Source organism: Myotis daubentonii, chromosome 7 (genome assembly GCF_963259705.1).
Source record: "Myotis daubentonii chromosome 7, mMyoDau2.1, whole genome shotgun sequence".
Lineage (NCBI taxonomy): Eukaryota > Metazoa > Chordata > Mammalia > Chiroptera > Vespertilionidae > Myotis > Myotis daubentonii.
In genome coordinates, this window is record NC_081846.1 from 23772461 (window position 1) to 23792163 (window position 19703).

A 19703-nucleotide genomic window follows, 5' to 3' on the forward strand; every position below is an offset into this window, starting at 1 on the left:
AAGGAAGGAACTCTTACCATTTGCAACGGCATGGATGGAACTGGAGAGCATTATGCTGAGTGAAATAAGCCAGTCAATGAAGGAAAAATACCACATGATCTCACTCATTCATGGATAATAGAGACCATTATAAACTTTTGAACAATAATAGATACAGAGGCAGAGCTGCCTCAAACAGATTGTCAAACTGCAGCGGGAAGGTCGGGGAGGGTTGGGGGGCAGGAGGTAGGGGGGTAAGAGATCAACTAAAGGACTTGTATGCATGCATATAAGCATAACCAATGGACATAAGACACTGGGGGATAGGGGAGGCTAGGGGACTGTCTAGGGCGGGGGGAAAAATGGACACATATGTAATACCCTTTGTAATACTTTAAGCAATAATAAAAAAAAAGAATAAGTGATTGCTAATTAAAAAAAGAAAAAAAGAGAAAATCTTTCTAAATTATCCAGAAACATCACAGCTTGCAGATTTTCTCTTTTTAGCCCAAAGTAATTCCGTCTCTAAGAGGACATTCTCTGTGTCCTACTGATAAGACATATTGAATAGAGAAGATGGTACCATAACAGATTCGACCCCCTGGGGATAATCAGAATACTGAAGGGAAAAAAATCCTGTTTTTAAATGTCTAACTCCATTTTTGAATTAAAATAAACCTGGAATGCTTGGCAAACTATCTTTTACACTAAAAACATGTTTTTCTCATAATGCAATGACTTTTAACCTCCCCTCCATTCATTAAATTTGAAATGTTTTTAAGCATATTTTTGGTTTGGAATAATTTTTGCCTTCCTCAATTGTTCCTGGTGAGAAGTGTAATCATCTGGTGATTAACACATTTATTGAACATTCAAAGCGATGTGCTAAATGTTATGAGGATTACAGCAATTTACTTTCCTTTCAAAATACTATAGCTTTCGAGGGTTGTGAGGAGATCTGTGCATTGGAAGGGTGATGAGTTAGTAAGTAAATTATGCAGAAGGAAAGCTTATGTAGTAAGTGCTATGAGAGTAGAAGGTCAGGATTCATTAGTTCTGGCTCCTTGATCTGAGAAGGCTTCTAGGAAGAGGCCTATTTACTTGTTGAGATTATTATGCTCTAAGTGGCTCATTTGCATCCTCACCTTAACCTTGGCTTTGACTCTATGGAAAGCTAGAGTTGTGGACTCTGTAGTTTCCATCTCCTGGGTAGATAGGCATGGTTTATTCTTCTTTCATCAGTACATACTCAGAATATCTGGATTTTGATGCAATTACTTGTCATCCAGACCTGTATTTCGCAACTAAGCCAAAGGAGAAGATAGCACTCTAGACTTACTCTTTAGCTAGCAGAGGATTAGAGCCAATAAATCATTAATTTTGAACACATGTTGAAATTGATATTTCAAAGAATCCTGATTTGTTTTCTTCAACCTTTTTTAGGCCCTTGAGGTCCCTAAAATATAGATCTTAGGCTGAACAAAAACAGGCAGTGATTGGAGTCTGCCACCCGCTTCTCAGGAGGCAAACATTTCTGATTGTAAGTTTGCCTAAAACTGGCTTGCCACTAGACCAATGTGTTTATGGTGGGTTACAAAGCACTAGAATCACTGGGGGCTTAGTGACAATGCAGAATCCTTAGAAGTCAGTATATTTAACCAGTACTTCAATCATATGTATAATAAATTTTTAAAACTATTTATTTGGAATTTAATGGGTTCTTTCTCTGATTTCCCTTCTTCTACCTGGAGAAAGTTGAGGGGCAGACATCATCTTGATGCTAAAGGCTGAGACAAACTGTACACATAAACAATTTGGATATATATCTACATATTCATGTTTGCATAATTCCTTTTAGGAGCCCAAATGCATGTGCACATTGATATATGTACACAACATCCCTTTTTTTCATCTATGAACATGTATAAATATGAACTCATCAGTGCAAGCCTATGAACCAGTGCATGAAACAATCTTGTTTAGCAGTATTTGAAAATCCAAATAATCATTTGAGAATAATTATTGCTTCCATACCATGTGCATGTTTTAACATAGAATGGAGTAGAAATTATGATATGACACTCATCTCTCCTGAAGTTGGAGATAGGGGAAACAAATGCTATTTCTTCTAGGCTTTAAGCCTTATTAATATGTGTTGATGAAATCCTTCATCACATCAAAGAAGTATCATCTTTTAGAGATGGTTTCTTTGAATAAAAGGCTTAAAGTATGGGTACAAAGTAAAATTCCTTAAAATATCTAAATTAAGAAAGAAGTTCAAGTATTATTAATAAAAATATTACTCATTAATTGACTTTATCATGAGTTGCTTAATTTGAAATGGTTTCAGATGAAATATAAATCTGATACTCTTTTATTGCCATTCTTTTATTTTAGCATACATTTTTAGTTCTTTAAATTATATAAATTAGTTTTAAACTTCACTTTCCTATTTTTCATTTAGAGACATGTTCCCAAACACAAGAATAATACCTGCTGGTAATATTACTCATTAGGAACATTTCCAATAAAAGAGGTCAATGGTGCAGCAAATATCTCTTTATTTCCAGTATGGCAATCTGTCAAGACAACAGCCTAGCCCAGCCGTGGGCAAACTATGGCCCGTTTGAAATGAATAAAACTAAAAAAAAAAAAAAAGACTGTACCCTTTTATGTAATCATGTTTACTTTGAATTTATATTAGTTCACACAAACACTCCATCCATGCTTTTGTTCCGGCCCTCCGGTCCAGTTTAAGAACCCATTGTGGCCCTTGAGTCAAAAAGTTTGCCCACCCCTGGCCTAGCCCATTGTTTAATTGTGTATCAGGTGTAGGTGACAGATCTTGGTTATGACATGACAAAAGGGCTTAGGAAGAGTTAAACATCTTCCTTCCCTTTAGAACAGCAGAGTCTTCAAAAAAAGACACCTGTTAAGTCTTTATTTCCTGAGGCACATAGAACCAGCCTTTTTACCTTTCAATTAGTAATGGAAAAACTTCAAAAAGGTAAGGTTTCATTTTTATTTTTGCTATTGCTGGCAGGTATCAGATATTTGGAGAGCTTTATGGATTCTATCTCCTCCTCTGTTTTTGTTCATACTCTTATGGTGGCTCCTAATAGTTAGAACTTTATTGTTTCCTTTCTTATTTGCATTCATTTAATTATTTCTGAGATATTGGCTGGGAGAGAAAATATTTTTTTGCAGAGATGATTCTCTTTCTTCTTCTTCTCCTCCTCCTCCTCCTCCTCTTCTTCTTCCTCCTCTTCCTCCTCTCCCTTCTCCTCTTCCTTCTACTTTTTTATAAAGAATAGCCATGTTTTACAGCTGTGTCCAGAAATTATGTTTTTCTAAAATTTTACATGTAACTCGTGTGTGCATGCCCATGCACATGTGTTTTGAGTAGAGGTGGTCGAAGGGGATTTTAGTGAGGACCGTGAAGGTTTTGAGCCCTAACTAGAAGACAATATGGAATAAAATATTGGAGGATAGACTACATTGGAAAAAGCATGCCTCTTCCTAAAACATTTGCAAACAGATTTCTATTTCTCTTCCTACGTTGTCAGCCTTTTTCATGTGGATTATCTGTAGGAAAAATGTCTGACCACTTTCATTCTTAGACAATTAGGTAAAAATATTCCCACATCAAATCTTACATTATGTCTCATCAAATCCAATTGTTCTGACTTTGGAAGAGTTAGCAAGTGACACTTTTAGGATGTTGGTAGGATTTATACCACATAAATGGGTTTATGAGTTAAGGCCACACAATGAGCTTATGATAGAGCTTGACTTCAAATCCAAGTTTAGTCATTTCTACCTCAATGTTCTTTCCATAATATTAGTCTACTGTGTCCACAGTAGATATATTTTTTTTAATTCTTAAGAAAAGAAAAACCTTAGCTTATCTTAGCATTTTTAATTCTAGAAAGGCATTACATAAAAAGGCCCAGAAATGTGGATTTTCCATAATTTTATCTTTCCCATTTTATCTTATTTTTCAAACTCTATTTTAGTTCCATTTAAAATGAAATCTTGCTGACATTTCTTCTTGTATGACCAGGGCTCGCCAGGGATGTGACCACTCATGGCCTGCTGACTCTTAATCGTTTAGTGCTTTGCATTCCCTGCTGAGCCAGAAAGCCTGGACCAGACTGGGAAGGAACACATGTGAGCAGTTGTCCTTTGTTCTTCTCTTGGCTCCGGGCTCTGGCCATGTGTTTTAGGCAGGACTTCTAATTAGGACGCCTGAAAGAAAAGAGCAGATTGGAGACGCCGTGTCCTCCTCCGCCGCCAGCAGGACTGGGGGTGGAATAATATGCTGCTCAAAACTCGTCAGGAAAGGCTTGCTTCCAAGGCAAGAAAATGTGGCAGTTGAGCACTGCAGGTAAAGCATCGGAGAAACAGACAGGAAGTGCGGCAGATCTGGGGCAGGGCTCAGCCTAGGTCAATCGATGTATCCATATGCTTATAAGACTAATATGTCCAAAGCTGAGTATAATCTTTGCTTCTAATTGGTGCACATGTTAAAGTGTTGTATTTCTAAATGAGCTACAAGGATGTTAAACCTTATTTGACCTTTGGTATACTCACTCTAGATATGATATCTTTCATACATATAGTTGTTGGCCAGAATATAAGTACCATAAACACAGCTATTTGGATTTTTTTTCCCCATTGATAGATCCCAATGTCAGAATAGAACTTAGCAAATGATAAGTCCAGCGTGATATGTAAAATATTTAACTACCAGTTGGATATGGGTAGCAAGGCTTTAAACAACTGGTGTGCTGGCGCGATCCTCAGTTCTGATAAGCACTCAGTGAATGTTGGTTGAATGACTTAATGAAGGGTACTCTTTCCCCATTAAGGATGGATATATAGTTTTGAATTGGTTTTGAGAACTTACCTACTTAAAATAGTTCTTGGGCAATTCACATACATAATAAAATGTGTATATGAAAATACCTATATGTATATGAAAAATGGTCAGCCTGTCTAATAATCAGAAATACAAAGTAAAACAACACATAGCTTTTTGTTGTTGTTTCTCTGACCTTCCAAACTAAGACTAATTATGTTCCTTGCACTGTCACAAACACTGTGAATATGTAGTTCCAAAGCCCGATTAGTCCACTGGTCACTATCTCTAGCTTAGAAAAGTTTCATTCACATTGACCTGTAAGGAGTTCAATTGATTATTACTGGATTGTGATTACATTACATTTGTTAACATAGTCCCCAAATATTTAATATATGTTTAAAAGTATTTGGTTGAGTAATTATTACTCCTTTAAAATTCTATTGTAATAATTAATTTCATAAATGTACAAGATAGTGTACATAGTGATATGTATCACGGCTTTGTTAATAATAGTAAAAAATTGGGAGCTGCTTAAATGTTCAACAACAAGGAATTGGTAAAGTACATAACATTGTATCCAAACTAGATTATCCTATGAAGCACAGATCCATATTCAGATGGTACATGATAGTGGGGAACTTGCACCTTATGATAACACACAAAGGTGGTATGAATTGATATTATTACCTAATTGCTTTAAAGAGGTAATGCCTAGCTACCAAAAGAATACACTCTGCTCAGAATTTATTAAGCAGAAAACCCCCTACAAAGCAGAATTCATACTATCTTTCCTTTTTTGTTTAAAAATACATACTTATATAGAATATGTGAGACTTAAAAGGCATCAGATGGCACTAAGGCTAGACACTCTAGCTTTACAGTACAGATACTACAGCAGTGTCTATGTACCTCTATAAGGATACAGAAGTAAGAACAATCTGAGGGTTATATCCAAATATTTTAATGGCGGTAATTTATTGGGAATTTGGGTAATTTTTCTTTCTCTTTGTTTGTCTTTGTTAATCTTTATCTTCTAACTTTTCTACAATCACCACATATTTCTTGTGAAGTTAACAAATAATGCTAAAAAAACAAAAAAGTACCCCCCTGAGGTGTGTGTGAGAGAGGGCAACCCTACCTCAGGGAACCCATTAGGTTTTGGACCTGCAGAAACCCCAGTTTCATTCCTTAGTCTTCCTGTGGGACCCTGACTGAATCACTTCACTGGCTGGTTTAACACCTGACATGCAAGACTCCTTTAAGAACTAGACATAATGTGTGTAAAAAAGTCCTACCATGCTACCAGCACATGATAGAACCTCAGTACATTGTTATTCATTGGTCCTGTTATTGGGAGGCTGTTCCTTTTAAATCTGAAAGCAGACTTTTTGTCATACCCTTTAAGATCCATGTGCCCAGATTGGAAACCTGTCAATTAGGAAACCAATATTATCTTGAATGCTACACATGTAATGACATCTTACAAAAGGAGCCCTGATGAAAAGTAGCCAAACTCTGAAACAGGGAAGAATGTAGTTTAGGATTTTGAATTTCTATCCCAAGCTTTGGGGTATAATCTATCTATTTAAGGAGTACACTGTATTTTGAGAGTAATATCCCCTCCTTGACACCCTCATACACACACACCCACACACATGTTAGCACAGATCAATGGATTTGTAAACCAAGTAGAATTTTGTGCATGGGGTTCTTCCTTTAAAATTAAAATGATTAGCAGATGTACAAACCTAGGCCTGAAAACATACACATATTTACATACATGCACACATGTAAATACTTTTACCAAGCTCTATTTCCTGCCTTCACTACTAAGTCAACTGAGTGATAGAGGAGGTTTTGCCCTCATCTTTTCTTTCCCATGTTTCCTCAGTTCCTGGGAATTGAGAGGATTTTACAAGAATATTTTCTAGTGACTAAGTGCATAATCCAGTAAGAACAGGCCTCTGGGAGTCACCCTGTGGATGAGAATTTGAAGTTGTTCTAGCAAAGGTGTTTGGTGGGTGGGGGAACCTCAGCTATCCTCACTTTATCATCTGTTCTTGTGTGGCCAATTACACCCGGTTGGATGAGTCTGCTTATAGACTGTTGTTATAGAACAGAATTGGTGTTAGTACAAAAATCATTGGCAGTTAACTTTTCATGTACAGCTAGTTAAAGTAACCAATTTAATTAAAATATAAACCAACAAACATCTCTTTAGCTTTTTTAAAGTGCTATGGTGTAGGCAAGAATATTATGTAGATTGCAGGCTGCAGCTATTCATGGTTATTCGTCTTTTTAAAGCTGTGTCTAAAAAGAAGTGTTAATACCCCAGGGGGAGGGGTCTTGCCAATTTTCTAGGCACAGTAAATTTACTTCGGTACTGAAACTTAATACCCCCAACAAACACCTGCGTTAAATCTACTTTTTATGGCATTGTTATTAAAAGGTAAGTGTCATTTGAGGAAATGACTCTATCGCCGTTTAACTCTTCCCATAAAAAGGTCTTCCTTGTTTATAACTTGTATTTTGGGCTTCTGAGAAGGAAGGAATGCTTCAGGACAAGTAATGGTGAAATTCTGGGAACTACTCATGTAATTTGGAAGAGAGTGGATTTTATTATTGATTTAGGCTTCAGATCTTTCTTTACATATACATGAGGTAGTTTGGGGTAATATGGTTGAATTCCATAAAACAAAAGCAAATAACTTTTTTTCCCTACCAAACTCTTGTACATGCAGGCCTGGGTCACAACAATATTGGTATGTAGTTAAAGCTTATACTTTATGACTCTTTTCTTTATCCCTGGTATCTGTGCCTCCACCACATGTTCCCAACATGCGTTCTTTTTTTTATTGGTCTAGTCCTTAGGTAGTTAGAATAATTTCCTATTACAAAGTATTATTTATTCTCAAAGAAATTTCTTTACAAGAAACATGGAATAGGGCATCATAGGGCATCAGAAGGCGTAGATTCAGGGTTCTGCCACTTGCCAGATATGGAACCACTAGTAAATAAACTACATTTTCTGAGCCTGAATTTCTCATCTTCATAGAGATGTAGTATAATACTTTTACCAGAGAGCTGTAGTGAAGAGTAATTTAGATAACATATCAAAATTATATAGCACAGGTAATGTTAGGTCTGATTATAATTTGGCAAAGATTGGCCAATTTCACAGTTTACATAGTTCACTTGATCAATTATGTAGCTAATTGAATCAATGTAAATAGCAAGTCATATAGTCAAATCTTCACACCCAGCGGTGAGTAATTAGTAGTCTACATTTTTCCCTTGTAGATCTCAGTTTCCTCATTTGACAGAAGAAATGATCACATTAGAAGGTTTAAGGACTTTTCCAACACTGAGTTCTATGATGATATACTATTTTTTTTAACAAAAGTTATTGTTTAAATCATAGTAAAGTAAGACATTTTTCACAGCTTTAATTTCTGCAATTTGATCCTTTTTGCAATAGAACAAAAATATGCCACGGAGATCTGTTGTGTTGGCATCACAGCATCCAAAGATGTTCAATAACAGATGAATAGAAAACAAAAACAAAAAGGTCAAAGTTTCTCTTGGGGAGCTGGAAATCAGCATGGTGCCAACCAGTTTTTAGTTACAGGCCAATCTGGAGGTTCCAATGCTTTGGTTTCATATAGCTCCTTGGGAGGTGGGTACCCACCACACTACAAGTTTTCTAAACTAGTCCCTCGGTGTCATCCAGGGTTTCATGCTTAACTCTGAAGTGGTAACTCAGCTTTGCTCTATAAATGGAATTCCAATCCCAAAGGCTTGTGTGTTACACAACGGCCCCACAGGGTGACTGTGGAATTTTCACATTGCTGCTACCTGGTGAAGCAGGGCATCTGGGTATCAGATCAGGGGGATATGGATGTTCTACCAGACCTAAGTAGATTCACTGGAAATTGTCCTCAAAAAATCCCTTGAAAAATGGCATGATTAGTATAGATGATTAAACCATTCTATAAAATGAGGAGTTGGTTGTATAACTAAAATTCATTGAGCACTTGCTGTGCATCAGCCACTGTCCTGTATTTCACAAGCATCATTTCATTTGATCCTCTCAATATCTATTTAAGGAAGAACCCCATCCTCCTCAACACAGGAAGGAACTCATAAGGAGGGTAAATAACTTGCCCAAAGCCACACACACCCAGGCAGGTTTCTCCACAGTGAACAAAGAGGCAGAATAGCAGTTAATTGCAGACATGAACTAAAGCTCAAGTTTAACCTGGGCCCTGTGTAATGGTGCTGAGTTATACACAGTGATTCTACTACTATCTGCACACCTGTGTAAACCATAGTACCGTTAGTACCATTAAATCCATGCATAGAGGACACCTTATTTCTCCATAGCAGGCGTTCAGTGTCCTAGACTTCAGCTGGCACCCATAAGCTATTTTTTTCTCTTCCACAGAAAAGAAACAAGAATGACCATTTCAAGTTAATTTCATCCTGAAGGAACATGATAAAGGATGATTGGTTATTTTAGTTTTGTGCTCTTTGGTACCATTTCAAAATTTAATATATGCTGAATAAAAATTGATGATAGCACACTTTGAAAGTTTGACCCATTTTCCCCGTGTGTGTGTGTGAGAGAGAGAGAGAGAGAGAGAGAGAGAGAGAGAGAGAGAGATTGAGAGAGAGAGAGAGAGAGAGAGAGAGAGAGAGAGAGAGAGAGAAAGAGATTGTAACAAGTGCCTATGACTATGAGGTTATTTAAGGGAAGAGTCTGCTTGGAAAAAAAGGAGGTATAGACTGCATAGAATAAATAGATTCCCAAGACTGTCTCAGAAGTTTTGCAATTATATTCAGATTGCTATTCATTGCAGAAAAGTGGGGCATTCTTGCAATATGCTCAGCATTTCTATGAAGAGCAGAGATGACTGCCATCAGAAGTTAATCATAGCAGTTATTTTGTGTTATGACAAAGGATGTCAATAGAGCTTGAAGCAGGCATGTTTGCATAGGATTTAATCCATAGGGCAGCAATAGTTTAGGCATTACCCAAGTGAAAAAGTAAACAAGTTCAATATGGAACATAATTTAGCTCCCTGAAGTATTATTTCCAGCTATATTTAAAATAAGAGATTTATGAGAAGTTACTGTAAGTATTTGCATACTAATATGCTTTCACCTTTGTAGGAATTAGAATCTAAGTTTAGAACAGGGAAGAATCTTAACTGAAGCTGGTTAGCACTAATGCTGTTAGAGGTAGACCTGTGGGGAGCAAGTGTGCATCCTCCCAGGAGGCAGACTCCCTCTGCTGTCCTGGTGGCTGTCATTGCACAGCTCCAGAGGGCACCATTCCTATAAAACACATCTCTTTTCACTGCACTGTGTGGAAGCTTTGACAGTGTGGGGAGTGAGAATATTGAGATAAGAAGGTAATCTTGGGTTATTTGGATGGACTCTAAATGCCATTACACAAGTCCTTATGAAAAAAGGTAGAAGAAGAGTCAACCCACACATAGAAGAGGATATGATTGCAGTGATGTGGCCACAAGCCAAGGAGTGCCAGCAGTCACCAGGAGTTAAATGAGACACAGAATAAATAATTCTCCCCTAGAGACCCCCCAAAAGTGTGGCTCTGTCCACACCTTGATTTTAGTCTCCTGGCCTTCAGACTTTGAGAGAATCTCTCTCTATAAAAGCCTACATGACCATTATGGCCAAACGACTGGAACAACCAGATGACAGGTGGTAGCTATGACGCACACTGACCCAGACCTTGATTTGGGGCCCTGACAGCCCTGAATCTGGTTCCCCTACACCCCAGACCCAGACTGGAAGGAGGAGGGCACTCAACGCCTCATGGAATCGGCCATTGGTTAGCTTGCTGCTGGGGCCAACCTCCTGTGGTCCCTCTCCCCAGCTGGCTGAGAGACCCCACCCATGCTTGAATTCATGCACCAGGCCTCTAGTACATTTATATTGTTTTAAGCCCCTAAGTTTGTAGTACATTGTTAAGGTAGCCTTAGGAAACTAATATAACTTGCAAATTTATTTCTCTAATCCTGACTTCTCTTCTAAATTGAGACTCAAATGTCTACTGGTGGATGTCTCAATTTCCACCTCTAAATCCCCACTCCTCGCCTCCACGTGCTTCCTAGCTCAGGTAATCATTCATCAATTCCTAATCATGCTTTTTTTTTAACCTCTTTTCTCTCATTTGACCAGTTACCACATCAGGGTGACACTATTTGAAAAAAAGTTTCTTGGATCATCACCTACTCCCCATTCCTAGCACTACTAGTCTAGGCCAGATACTTAATCACCAAGTCTCATCTTAATTTCTGCAATATTTATACTTTGAGTTTTTTAGTTGCTCTCTATTCTACCAACACAATCATCCTTCTAAAATGGCTATATATATATATATATATATATATATATATATATATATATACATATCTGTGCTGGAAAATACCTATAGAATTAAGTTTAATATCAGAGCATCACTAAAGCAGTCACAGTGCACAATCTGGGGACATGACTGCTGCCTGGGTTCCATTTAGGGCTCTGCTCCTTACTACATATGCAACTTTAGGCAGATTACTTCACTCAGCATCATTTCTGCCTCTGTAGATTGAGGGCAATAATAGTGCCTTCCCCATAAAGGGGCTGTCAGAAATAAATGACTCGGTACCCAGAAAGCACTCAGAAGAGTGTTGTGGCCACCCAAGAAGTAAGCAGCAGCATTAGAGCTTGTCAACAATAACAATTATAATATTGAAAAGAAATATGAGCTGTTTTTAACATGTGTAGAACAACCTACAGATCCTTTACATTCTGGTTATGTTTAATATTACAACCTCTTCGTATGCCGCCCTTTCTGTATTAGTCAAGGTTCTCTAGAGAACAGAACCAATAGAATGTCTATTTGTGTGCATATATAAAATTTATTATGAGGAATTGGCTCATGCAATTATGGAGGCTGACAAGTCCCAAGATCTGCAGTTGGCAAGCCCTGGAGCCCCAGGAGAGCTGATGGTGTAGTTCCAGTCTGAATGCTGGCGGGCTCAAGACCCAGACAGAGCAGATGTTTCAGTTTAAGTCCAAAGGCAGGAAAAAAAACCAATGTCCCAGCTCAAAGGCAGTAATGCAGGAGGTGTTCTTAGTCAGGGGAAAGTTAGCCTTTTTGTTCTATTTGAGCCTTCAACTGATTGGATGAAGCCCACCCACATTAGGGAGGGGAATCTGCATTACTCATGTCTACCCATTTAAATGTTAATCTCAGCAACACCCTCTCAGAAACATCCAGAATAAATTTTGCCAAAATATCTGGGCTGCCCATGGCCCAGTTAAGTTGAAACATAAAATGAACCATCAGATTTTCCTAAGTACCCTCTTGGTGATTTCATGAATGAGTTCGGTCATCTCTTGTCTTCCTGCCTTGGCTAATATTGCATTTAATTTTTTTCTTTTTCTTAGGTTTACATTCATCCTTTGTTCACTCTGGCCTGGACAAGCCCTAACTATTCTTCACAACTGAGTTCAAATATCACTTCTTTCTCTACTTGGCAAATCAGTTCTTTTCCTCCTTACAGTGAGATTCGACTCTTCTTGCCTCTGTGCTATGCAATGGAACTCAATTCGTATAACTGATCACATGGTGTTAAACCTAGATATGTAGCCATCTACTCATAGTAAGTAAGACCTTATGGAAACAGAAACATACCTTTACATCTTTTTTTTCTTCTTATTCTAAGTGTCTGGCCTATCATAGGTACTCAATAAATGCTTGTTGAATTAATTCTTGGCCCATTGAAAAAAACAGAAATGATGAGCCTCTCTCATGAACAAGGAAAAGTTAGCAAACTGGAATTCTAGTTATCAGTAGTTTTCCCACTCCCTAAGTGAACTTTTCCCAGAAGGCATTGTACTGTTCCCCACAGAGGAAATTTGGGGACTGCCAGCAGGAGTGCCCTGGCTGAGCTGAATTACTGTGATGGTGCCCAGGGAGAGAGGCAATCTTTGAAGCACCCAGGCGGTAACCTTTATTTAATTGGCAAGATGGAAATCAATAACACATATGGCATTAACAATTTTAGATTCTGGATTAGTTTGCAGTGATATTGGCTGATCAAAAAAAAAAACACATTCAAATAATCTTCAAATCATTTTGCTCCAGGAAAATTCCCAGTGCATTTGTTGTATTTCTTAATAGGAATTTAGATATTTAAACATGGATCCAGAAAAAACCCCACAGCAATTGCATAAACAGTCATCTAAAAAGATATATACATTAAATTATGCATTAAATAAAGTAGATAGGCTATGAAGTATGACAGATTGTTCCCTGTCTTTTGTATTGTTGTTGTTGCCTGACCAAGAGATGTGCCTATTATTACCCATTATTAGCTTTATTTTAAACTTTGAAAAATCTTAAAGGTAGACCAACATTGGTGTTCACAAATCAAGAAGCTGAGGAAAACATCTCCAAACTAAAATAGGGCAATTATTTGGTTATGTAATAAACTATATCTTTCAGAATTCAGTACAGGAAACAGAAAACACTTTAGATATTTTAAGCAGAAAGGGATTTAGTGCCAGAAAATAAGAGCTTAGTAGATTGTTGGGAAAGCAGGTGGGGTGGACATCAAGGATCACCAATGGACCTACAGGGGAGGCAGCCCACGGAGCATGACACCTCGGTAGTGTTGCTGCAGCTGCACCACTGAATCCTGATACCAGAAGCTGGTGACCCAACACTGGAATGTGTCCCTTGTCACTCACATCTACATGACCTCACTTAACAGGGGAAAGAGCAGTAGTAGTAGAGCCTTAGCTGTAAAGGTCAGCATGATACACCCATCAAAAATCCAACCTAACCAAGTTGGCTTTCAGTAGGTGAATGGGTGGCAAACTGTGGTATATCCAGTTGGTGGAATATCATTCAGCACCAAAACACTATTAATGCAGGAAGAGACATGTAGGAAACAAATGCACATTACTATGTAAAAGAAGCCAATCTGAAAAGGCTACATACTATAGGATTCCAACTATATGACATTCTGGAGAGGAAAAATTATGGAGTTAGTAAAAGATTGGTGGTTGGCAGGAGTTAGCGGAGAAATGGTGGGATGAATAGGAGAAACACAGAGGATTTTAGGGCAATGAAAGCACTTTATATGATACTATAATGGGGGATACATGTCATTATACATTTGTCTAAACCCATAGATTTACAAAACCAGCAGTGAACATTAGTGTAAACTCTGGGCTCTGGCTGAGAATGATGTGTCCATGTAGGTTGATCAGTTATAACAAATATATGATGTTGGCAATGGGGGAGGCTTCACATATGTTGGGGTCAGAGAAATATAGGAAATCTCTATCTTTTGCCTAATTTTGCTGTGAACCTAAAACTTCTCTAAAAAATAATAAAAAAGCAATGTGTGCATTAATACAAATATATTCATGTTTCATAATTTTCTTCAGAAAAAAGAGTGGGTCTAATTTCCCAAATTTTTATTAAGGGAATTTTCAGAAATATGCCTCTGTAGGGAAAAATGCAGCATGCTTTTATCTTGTAGGAATACTGTGTGGATTAACTGGTACTTTGAATATAAAAAAGTACAATATAAATGTATCTTTTAATTATGCTTCTGAAAGTAATAGCTGCTGTCCCTATTTATTAGGAATAACATCAGGTAACAGAAGTAAAATGTAGTTAAAGAGACTAAAAATTAATCATGTTGGGACCAAACAGATTTAAGCAAAGTAGGCAGAGATTCTTTCTTCTCTTACAGAAAACCAAATCCAAATATGAATCCAACATGCTAAAAAAGAGATCACGTCCATTTTCTTCGCAAGCTTCTTTATATATTGCAACAACAACAACAAATGACCTTTAAACTACCTTGAGAGATAACAGCTGACTAGAAAATTACAGTTATTAGCAGGATAACCAGAGATTAGAGTATTTAGAGTAAAAAAAAATACTAAAAGACAGATGTTAACAATTTGGAACCTCAAAAGACAGCTATGATAAAACCCTATATTGCAGTGTTTCTAAAGGATGATTGGGGGATTCATGATACTTTACAGTACCTAGAAATCTGAATGTGGATAAGTAAACTTAACTTTTTTTAAAAAAGAAATTTATACTAAGTTTTATTTGTAAATCCATGGAAAAAAATCACTATTTATATTTATCAAGTATTCACCTTGGCCCCGAAGATGTTTAAGTTTAATGTTTCCTTTATTATAAATAACTAAAAATACCCACTACATTTTTTGAAAGACATTCCTGAAATAAAACTAGGTAATGATTATGGTCTGTTCACTGTTAACCCTTTGCTGGAAGGGTAAGGTGAACCTAAATTGGGTGTTAGGAATCATGAGTTACAGACATCACTATTAATTTCCATTTGATCCTGGGCCAATCATTCAATAATCATTTTTCTCTTCTTCTCAGAGGAAAGCTCTAGCAAAGTTTTCTCTTGGGAAAGTGGAAAGAACACGTGAGCTCTGGTACCAAGTGGACTTAAGTCCCTACTATTCTATGCCACTGAAGCCTGCAGGGCTGTGTAAGGCGACGTTAAGCTAACGGACTCTAACACTGGCCTACTTGGATTCAACTCCTGGATATGACTCTTGCTTGCTGTGTGAACTTACTCAAATTATTTAACTTTCTATGCCAGCATTCTCACACCTGAAATGGAGAATGATAATAATATTTGCCACTGGAACTATGAGAAGTAAAAGTTTCAATATTTTTAAAGAATTTGCTGTTACCAGCTATTCGAAAGTCTTAGATAACCAAACACTGTTACATGTTTAGTGAAATTGAGATGGGACAATGTAGTAGTTTATAAAATACCTAAATTCTTTACCATAATAACCACCCACTGAATGATAGTTGCTTTCTAACTCATGAAAATTTTCCAAGTTGATCGCTGGACATGGGACCAGGAGATAATCTATAAAATGGCATGGTTGTCTTCCATGATGGCAAATTCAAGTTTTAGTGATGTCTCTATATCATTATACTCTATCAGGAATTTACCTGGAAGGTTGGTGTAAAGAGAAAAACACATTTACTAGTACTTTATATTTCTAGTGGGAGTCATGTTTTGCTCTCATCCAAACTGTTAAATTCTCATATGTTCCTTGCTTTAGTCAATGGGCACCACCATCCCCTTGGTTCTTGAAAATCCCTCATTCCTGGTCCTTGCCTTCCATGTGCAACCAACAGCCAAGCCTTGTCAAATCTCTGTGTAAGGCCTTCACCCCTGCTGCCACTGTCTCAGGCTTGGGCCACATCATCCTTTCCTTACACTCTTCATGTAACTCGATGGACACCCCCAACAAATAGCCTCCTTTCTTGTGCACTTCTTTGGTGGGTCCAGATTGATGACAAGATATTGTCCAGATTCCTCAGAATGAGATTGGTTTCCTATCTACCATTCCAATAGTTTCTTACTATTTTTCTTTATGTGTGACATGATCCCCTTGAATCCACTTTCTTGCTCTACCCATTTTTGCCTTTATTCACATTGCTTCCTTACTTAGGGGAATGTACATACCCACACATCCAAATCCTACCCATCCTCAGTGGACAATTTCGAAACCTGTCCTGTTCCATGAAGTCTTTTCTGGTTTTCCCCCTTTCTCCCTCTCTTCCCACTCCCTCCCTTACTGTTGATCTCCATCTTCTCTGAAATCTCATAACATTTTATTTTTAGCTAATTTATGTCACTTATGTTTATCTTATATTTATTTTCTGCCTATCTTTTATTCTCTACATTTTAAATTATTAGATAATAAAATATAGTCATTATCTTACTATCTTTATAATGAATAACAGCAAATATGAAAACTCAAAAATATTTATTAATGATTAAAAACATAGGTGGAAAATACAAAAGAATTATGGCAGTTATGCTCCAGGAGATAGAGGAGCCTATCTATCTATCTATCTATCTATCTATCTATCTATCTATCCATCCATCCATCTATCCACCCATTGTATATCTATCATCTATCTATCAATCTTGTATACAGACACAGGCAAACTATGACGCATGGTTGGTTCTGGGAAGGAAAAAAGTGTACATTTTGTTAAGCAAGTGTAACAAAGGAATACTTTAATCTTACAGGGGAATTTGAGGGTAGTGGGGCATCTTAGAGGAGGTAGAATTTCTATTGAACTTTGAGACAAGAGAGCGCACATAAGCAGATTGAAATAAAAAACACTTTAGACTGTGCCAACAATTTAAGCCAAGACCTAGAGGAAGGTAACACAGCTCCATGTTCAGGAAACAGTATCTAGACTGGTCTCATTGAATGTGCTTATCTAAATCTTAGGATTAGAGGACTCATAGGTATATTCTCCTGGGATGGGTTGTTCTCCTTCATACAGTCTAAGCTGACTTATTTTCTTTACGTTATGTGGGGACAATTGTATTATTGAATAATATGTATTTTTTGTGAACTATAGGCCTCTTCTTTTACTGAATATAATTGATAGTTACTAAAATTGTGGGAAGACATATGCTCATTCAACATTTTTATTACTTGCCATTTTGTTTCATGATAGCAGAGTGAGCTGCAAATCAAACTTAATATGTATCAGTATTTTTTTAGTGGTACACCAAATTTAATTCTAAAAGATTTAATTCATTTTAGTTTTATGATAGATCATGTAGACTGACAAGCATGAAAAGCTGAGTGTTGAAATGCCCTGCACATAAAAAAGGTGCCTAATAAATATTGGCTAATTAAACAGGTATAGAGACCACCCATGAGATTGTCTATGTAGTATTTCCCCCTCTTATCCATCCACCTAGCTACAATGAAAGACTCCATGTTTCAAGGTCACACACACACACACACACACACACACACACTCCTGACCTTGAGTTCCATGAAACACTCCATTATTTAAAAAAAAAATCCTCCCTGTTTTGTTCTTTTTTCCCTATTGTGTTTCCCCCTTTCCTACCCAGAGTTAGAACAAAGATATTTTCTCACAGATTTCTTCTATATATGACTATCCTGAGATTTAAAAAGTTTTAAATAACATTTTAAAAATCCAAATTGAAGTTTTTCCTATAGTAGTAATTTCCAACTTGTAGCAGACTTCAAAGACTGTATATATCCTAGCTGTAGGGTAATGATTTTTATTTTATAAACCAAGTATTAGAAGGTGAAGGCTTTCTCCCTGAGACTAAAAGGAATTCTTCAAATGGCTATGTCCTTCCAAGTTTGGCTGATTGCATCAGACACTCCTGATTTTTTTTTCTAGGAAGAAAGTACTAGTCCTTAATATCCTATCTCTCCTGTGGGGCAAAAATAGATATCTACAATAGATGTCTTCCAACATTTCTCTTCTATTCTGGGTACCCTCCCCTTACCCAAGCAAAACTCATGACTGGTGTGGAATCTGGTTACACCAATGAATCATTTCACAAGAATTTCTGAACTTGTGTCCATGGGGTTGAAAGCAATCCTATTTAGTGGCAGAAGCCATAACATACAAAACTCACATGCTGTGTGCTGCTATATTCCCTATGAAATGGAGAAAAATGGTGAGAGAGAATAAACGTGACACCCAGAGCAATCAGAAACACGAGATGGAAAGAGGTAGCCTTAAAATACCAGGTCACAGTTGATTCTGTGTCTAGCTACATTCTTATCTCGCCACTGAATCCTATCTAACTGTGGATTCTACTAGTCAATATATTCACCCTTCTGCCTAAACATGTTGAAGGGGTATTTCTGTCATTTGTGTCTAAAATTCTATAAAAATCTCTGACTCATCCTAGGAGTTAGAAAGCTTGGGCTAGCCATATGATTGGGAAGCACTGGCCTAGTGCGTTGGATATGGAGCAAATGACAACTGGTGGCTATACTTATGCTTAAAAGGGGCAGAGCAAAAGCAAATTATGTGATCTGAAGTGAAAGGTCTGGAATGGCCGGCCATCAGGTTTGCCTAACTAGAAGTAAGACATTAGGAAATAGTCCCCTGTGTAGAAAGGAGGGGTCTATTCTCAAATGCCTATGGCTTCATCCAGGGGTGGGAAGAAAAATGTAAGAATCTTGAGCCAGTCCATTCCAAAGTAGGACCTTTATTATAGCAGTGAATAAAAGGACAGGAATGGGAAATTAAATGTAGATTATGGTTTGGGGAATAATAGAACAGAGCAACAGGTCCTTTTATCCAGCATACCTGGGGAATGAATCAACATCATTCACTATCAGTAGATCCATATGGCCCTGAACATTAGCAAATATGTAACTGTAAGAGAGCCAAGTAAAGTTCTGTGCCATTTTAGTGATGCAATTGGCATTCCCTTAGAGAACTGATATTTCAGAATATGTTTACATGAAAGAGAGAATTTGGACAAGAACATCTCAGACCAGAATATTGAAATCATAAACTCTGAAGTAGATGCTTGGCCTGAGTTCTTCTCTGAGAAGTTCAAATACCAGTTATTGTAGGGTTCTAGGGTCCAGCTGGACACTGAGTTTTTGATGCTGGCTGCAAAGTGATAAATGTATCACAGGGCAGAGTTAGATGCTTTATGTGTTTGAGGAAAATAAAAGCTGCTCAGTTGTACAATCTACTGTCACAGAATTATGAAACACCTTATGATTTAGTTCAGTGCAAACTGCCAGAAACCTCTCTCTTAAAATTCCCATTTTACCTTGAGAGATGAGGCAACATAAAGCTTTTTCAGATGACATTCCTTAACTTTCCAAATTAGTTTATTGCAAGTCTATAAATCAAGACTATTTTTCACTCTTCACTCTGGTGGGCACCTCTCTGTCTGTCTACATCCTGGGGGACAGACCTTCACTCTTCCCCAAATGTGTGCAGAAT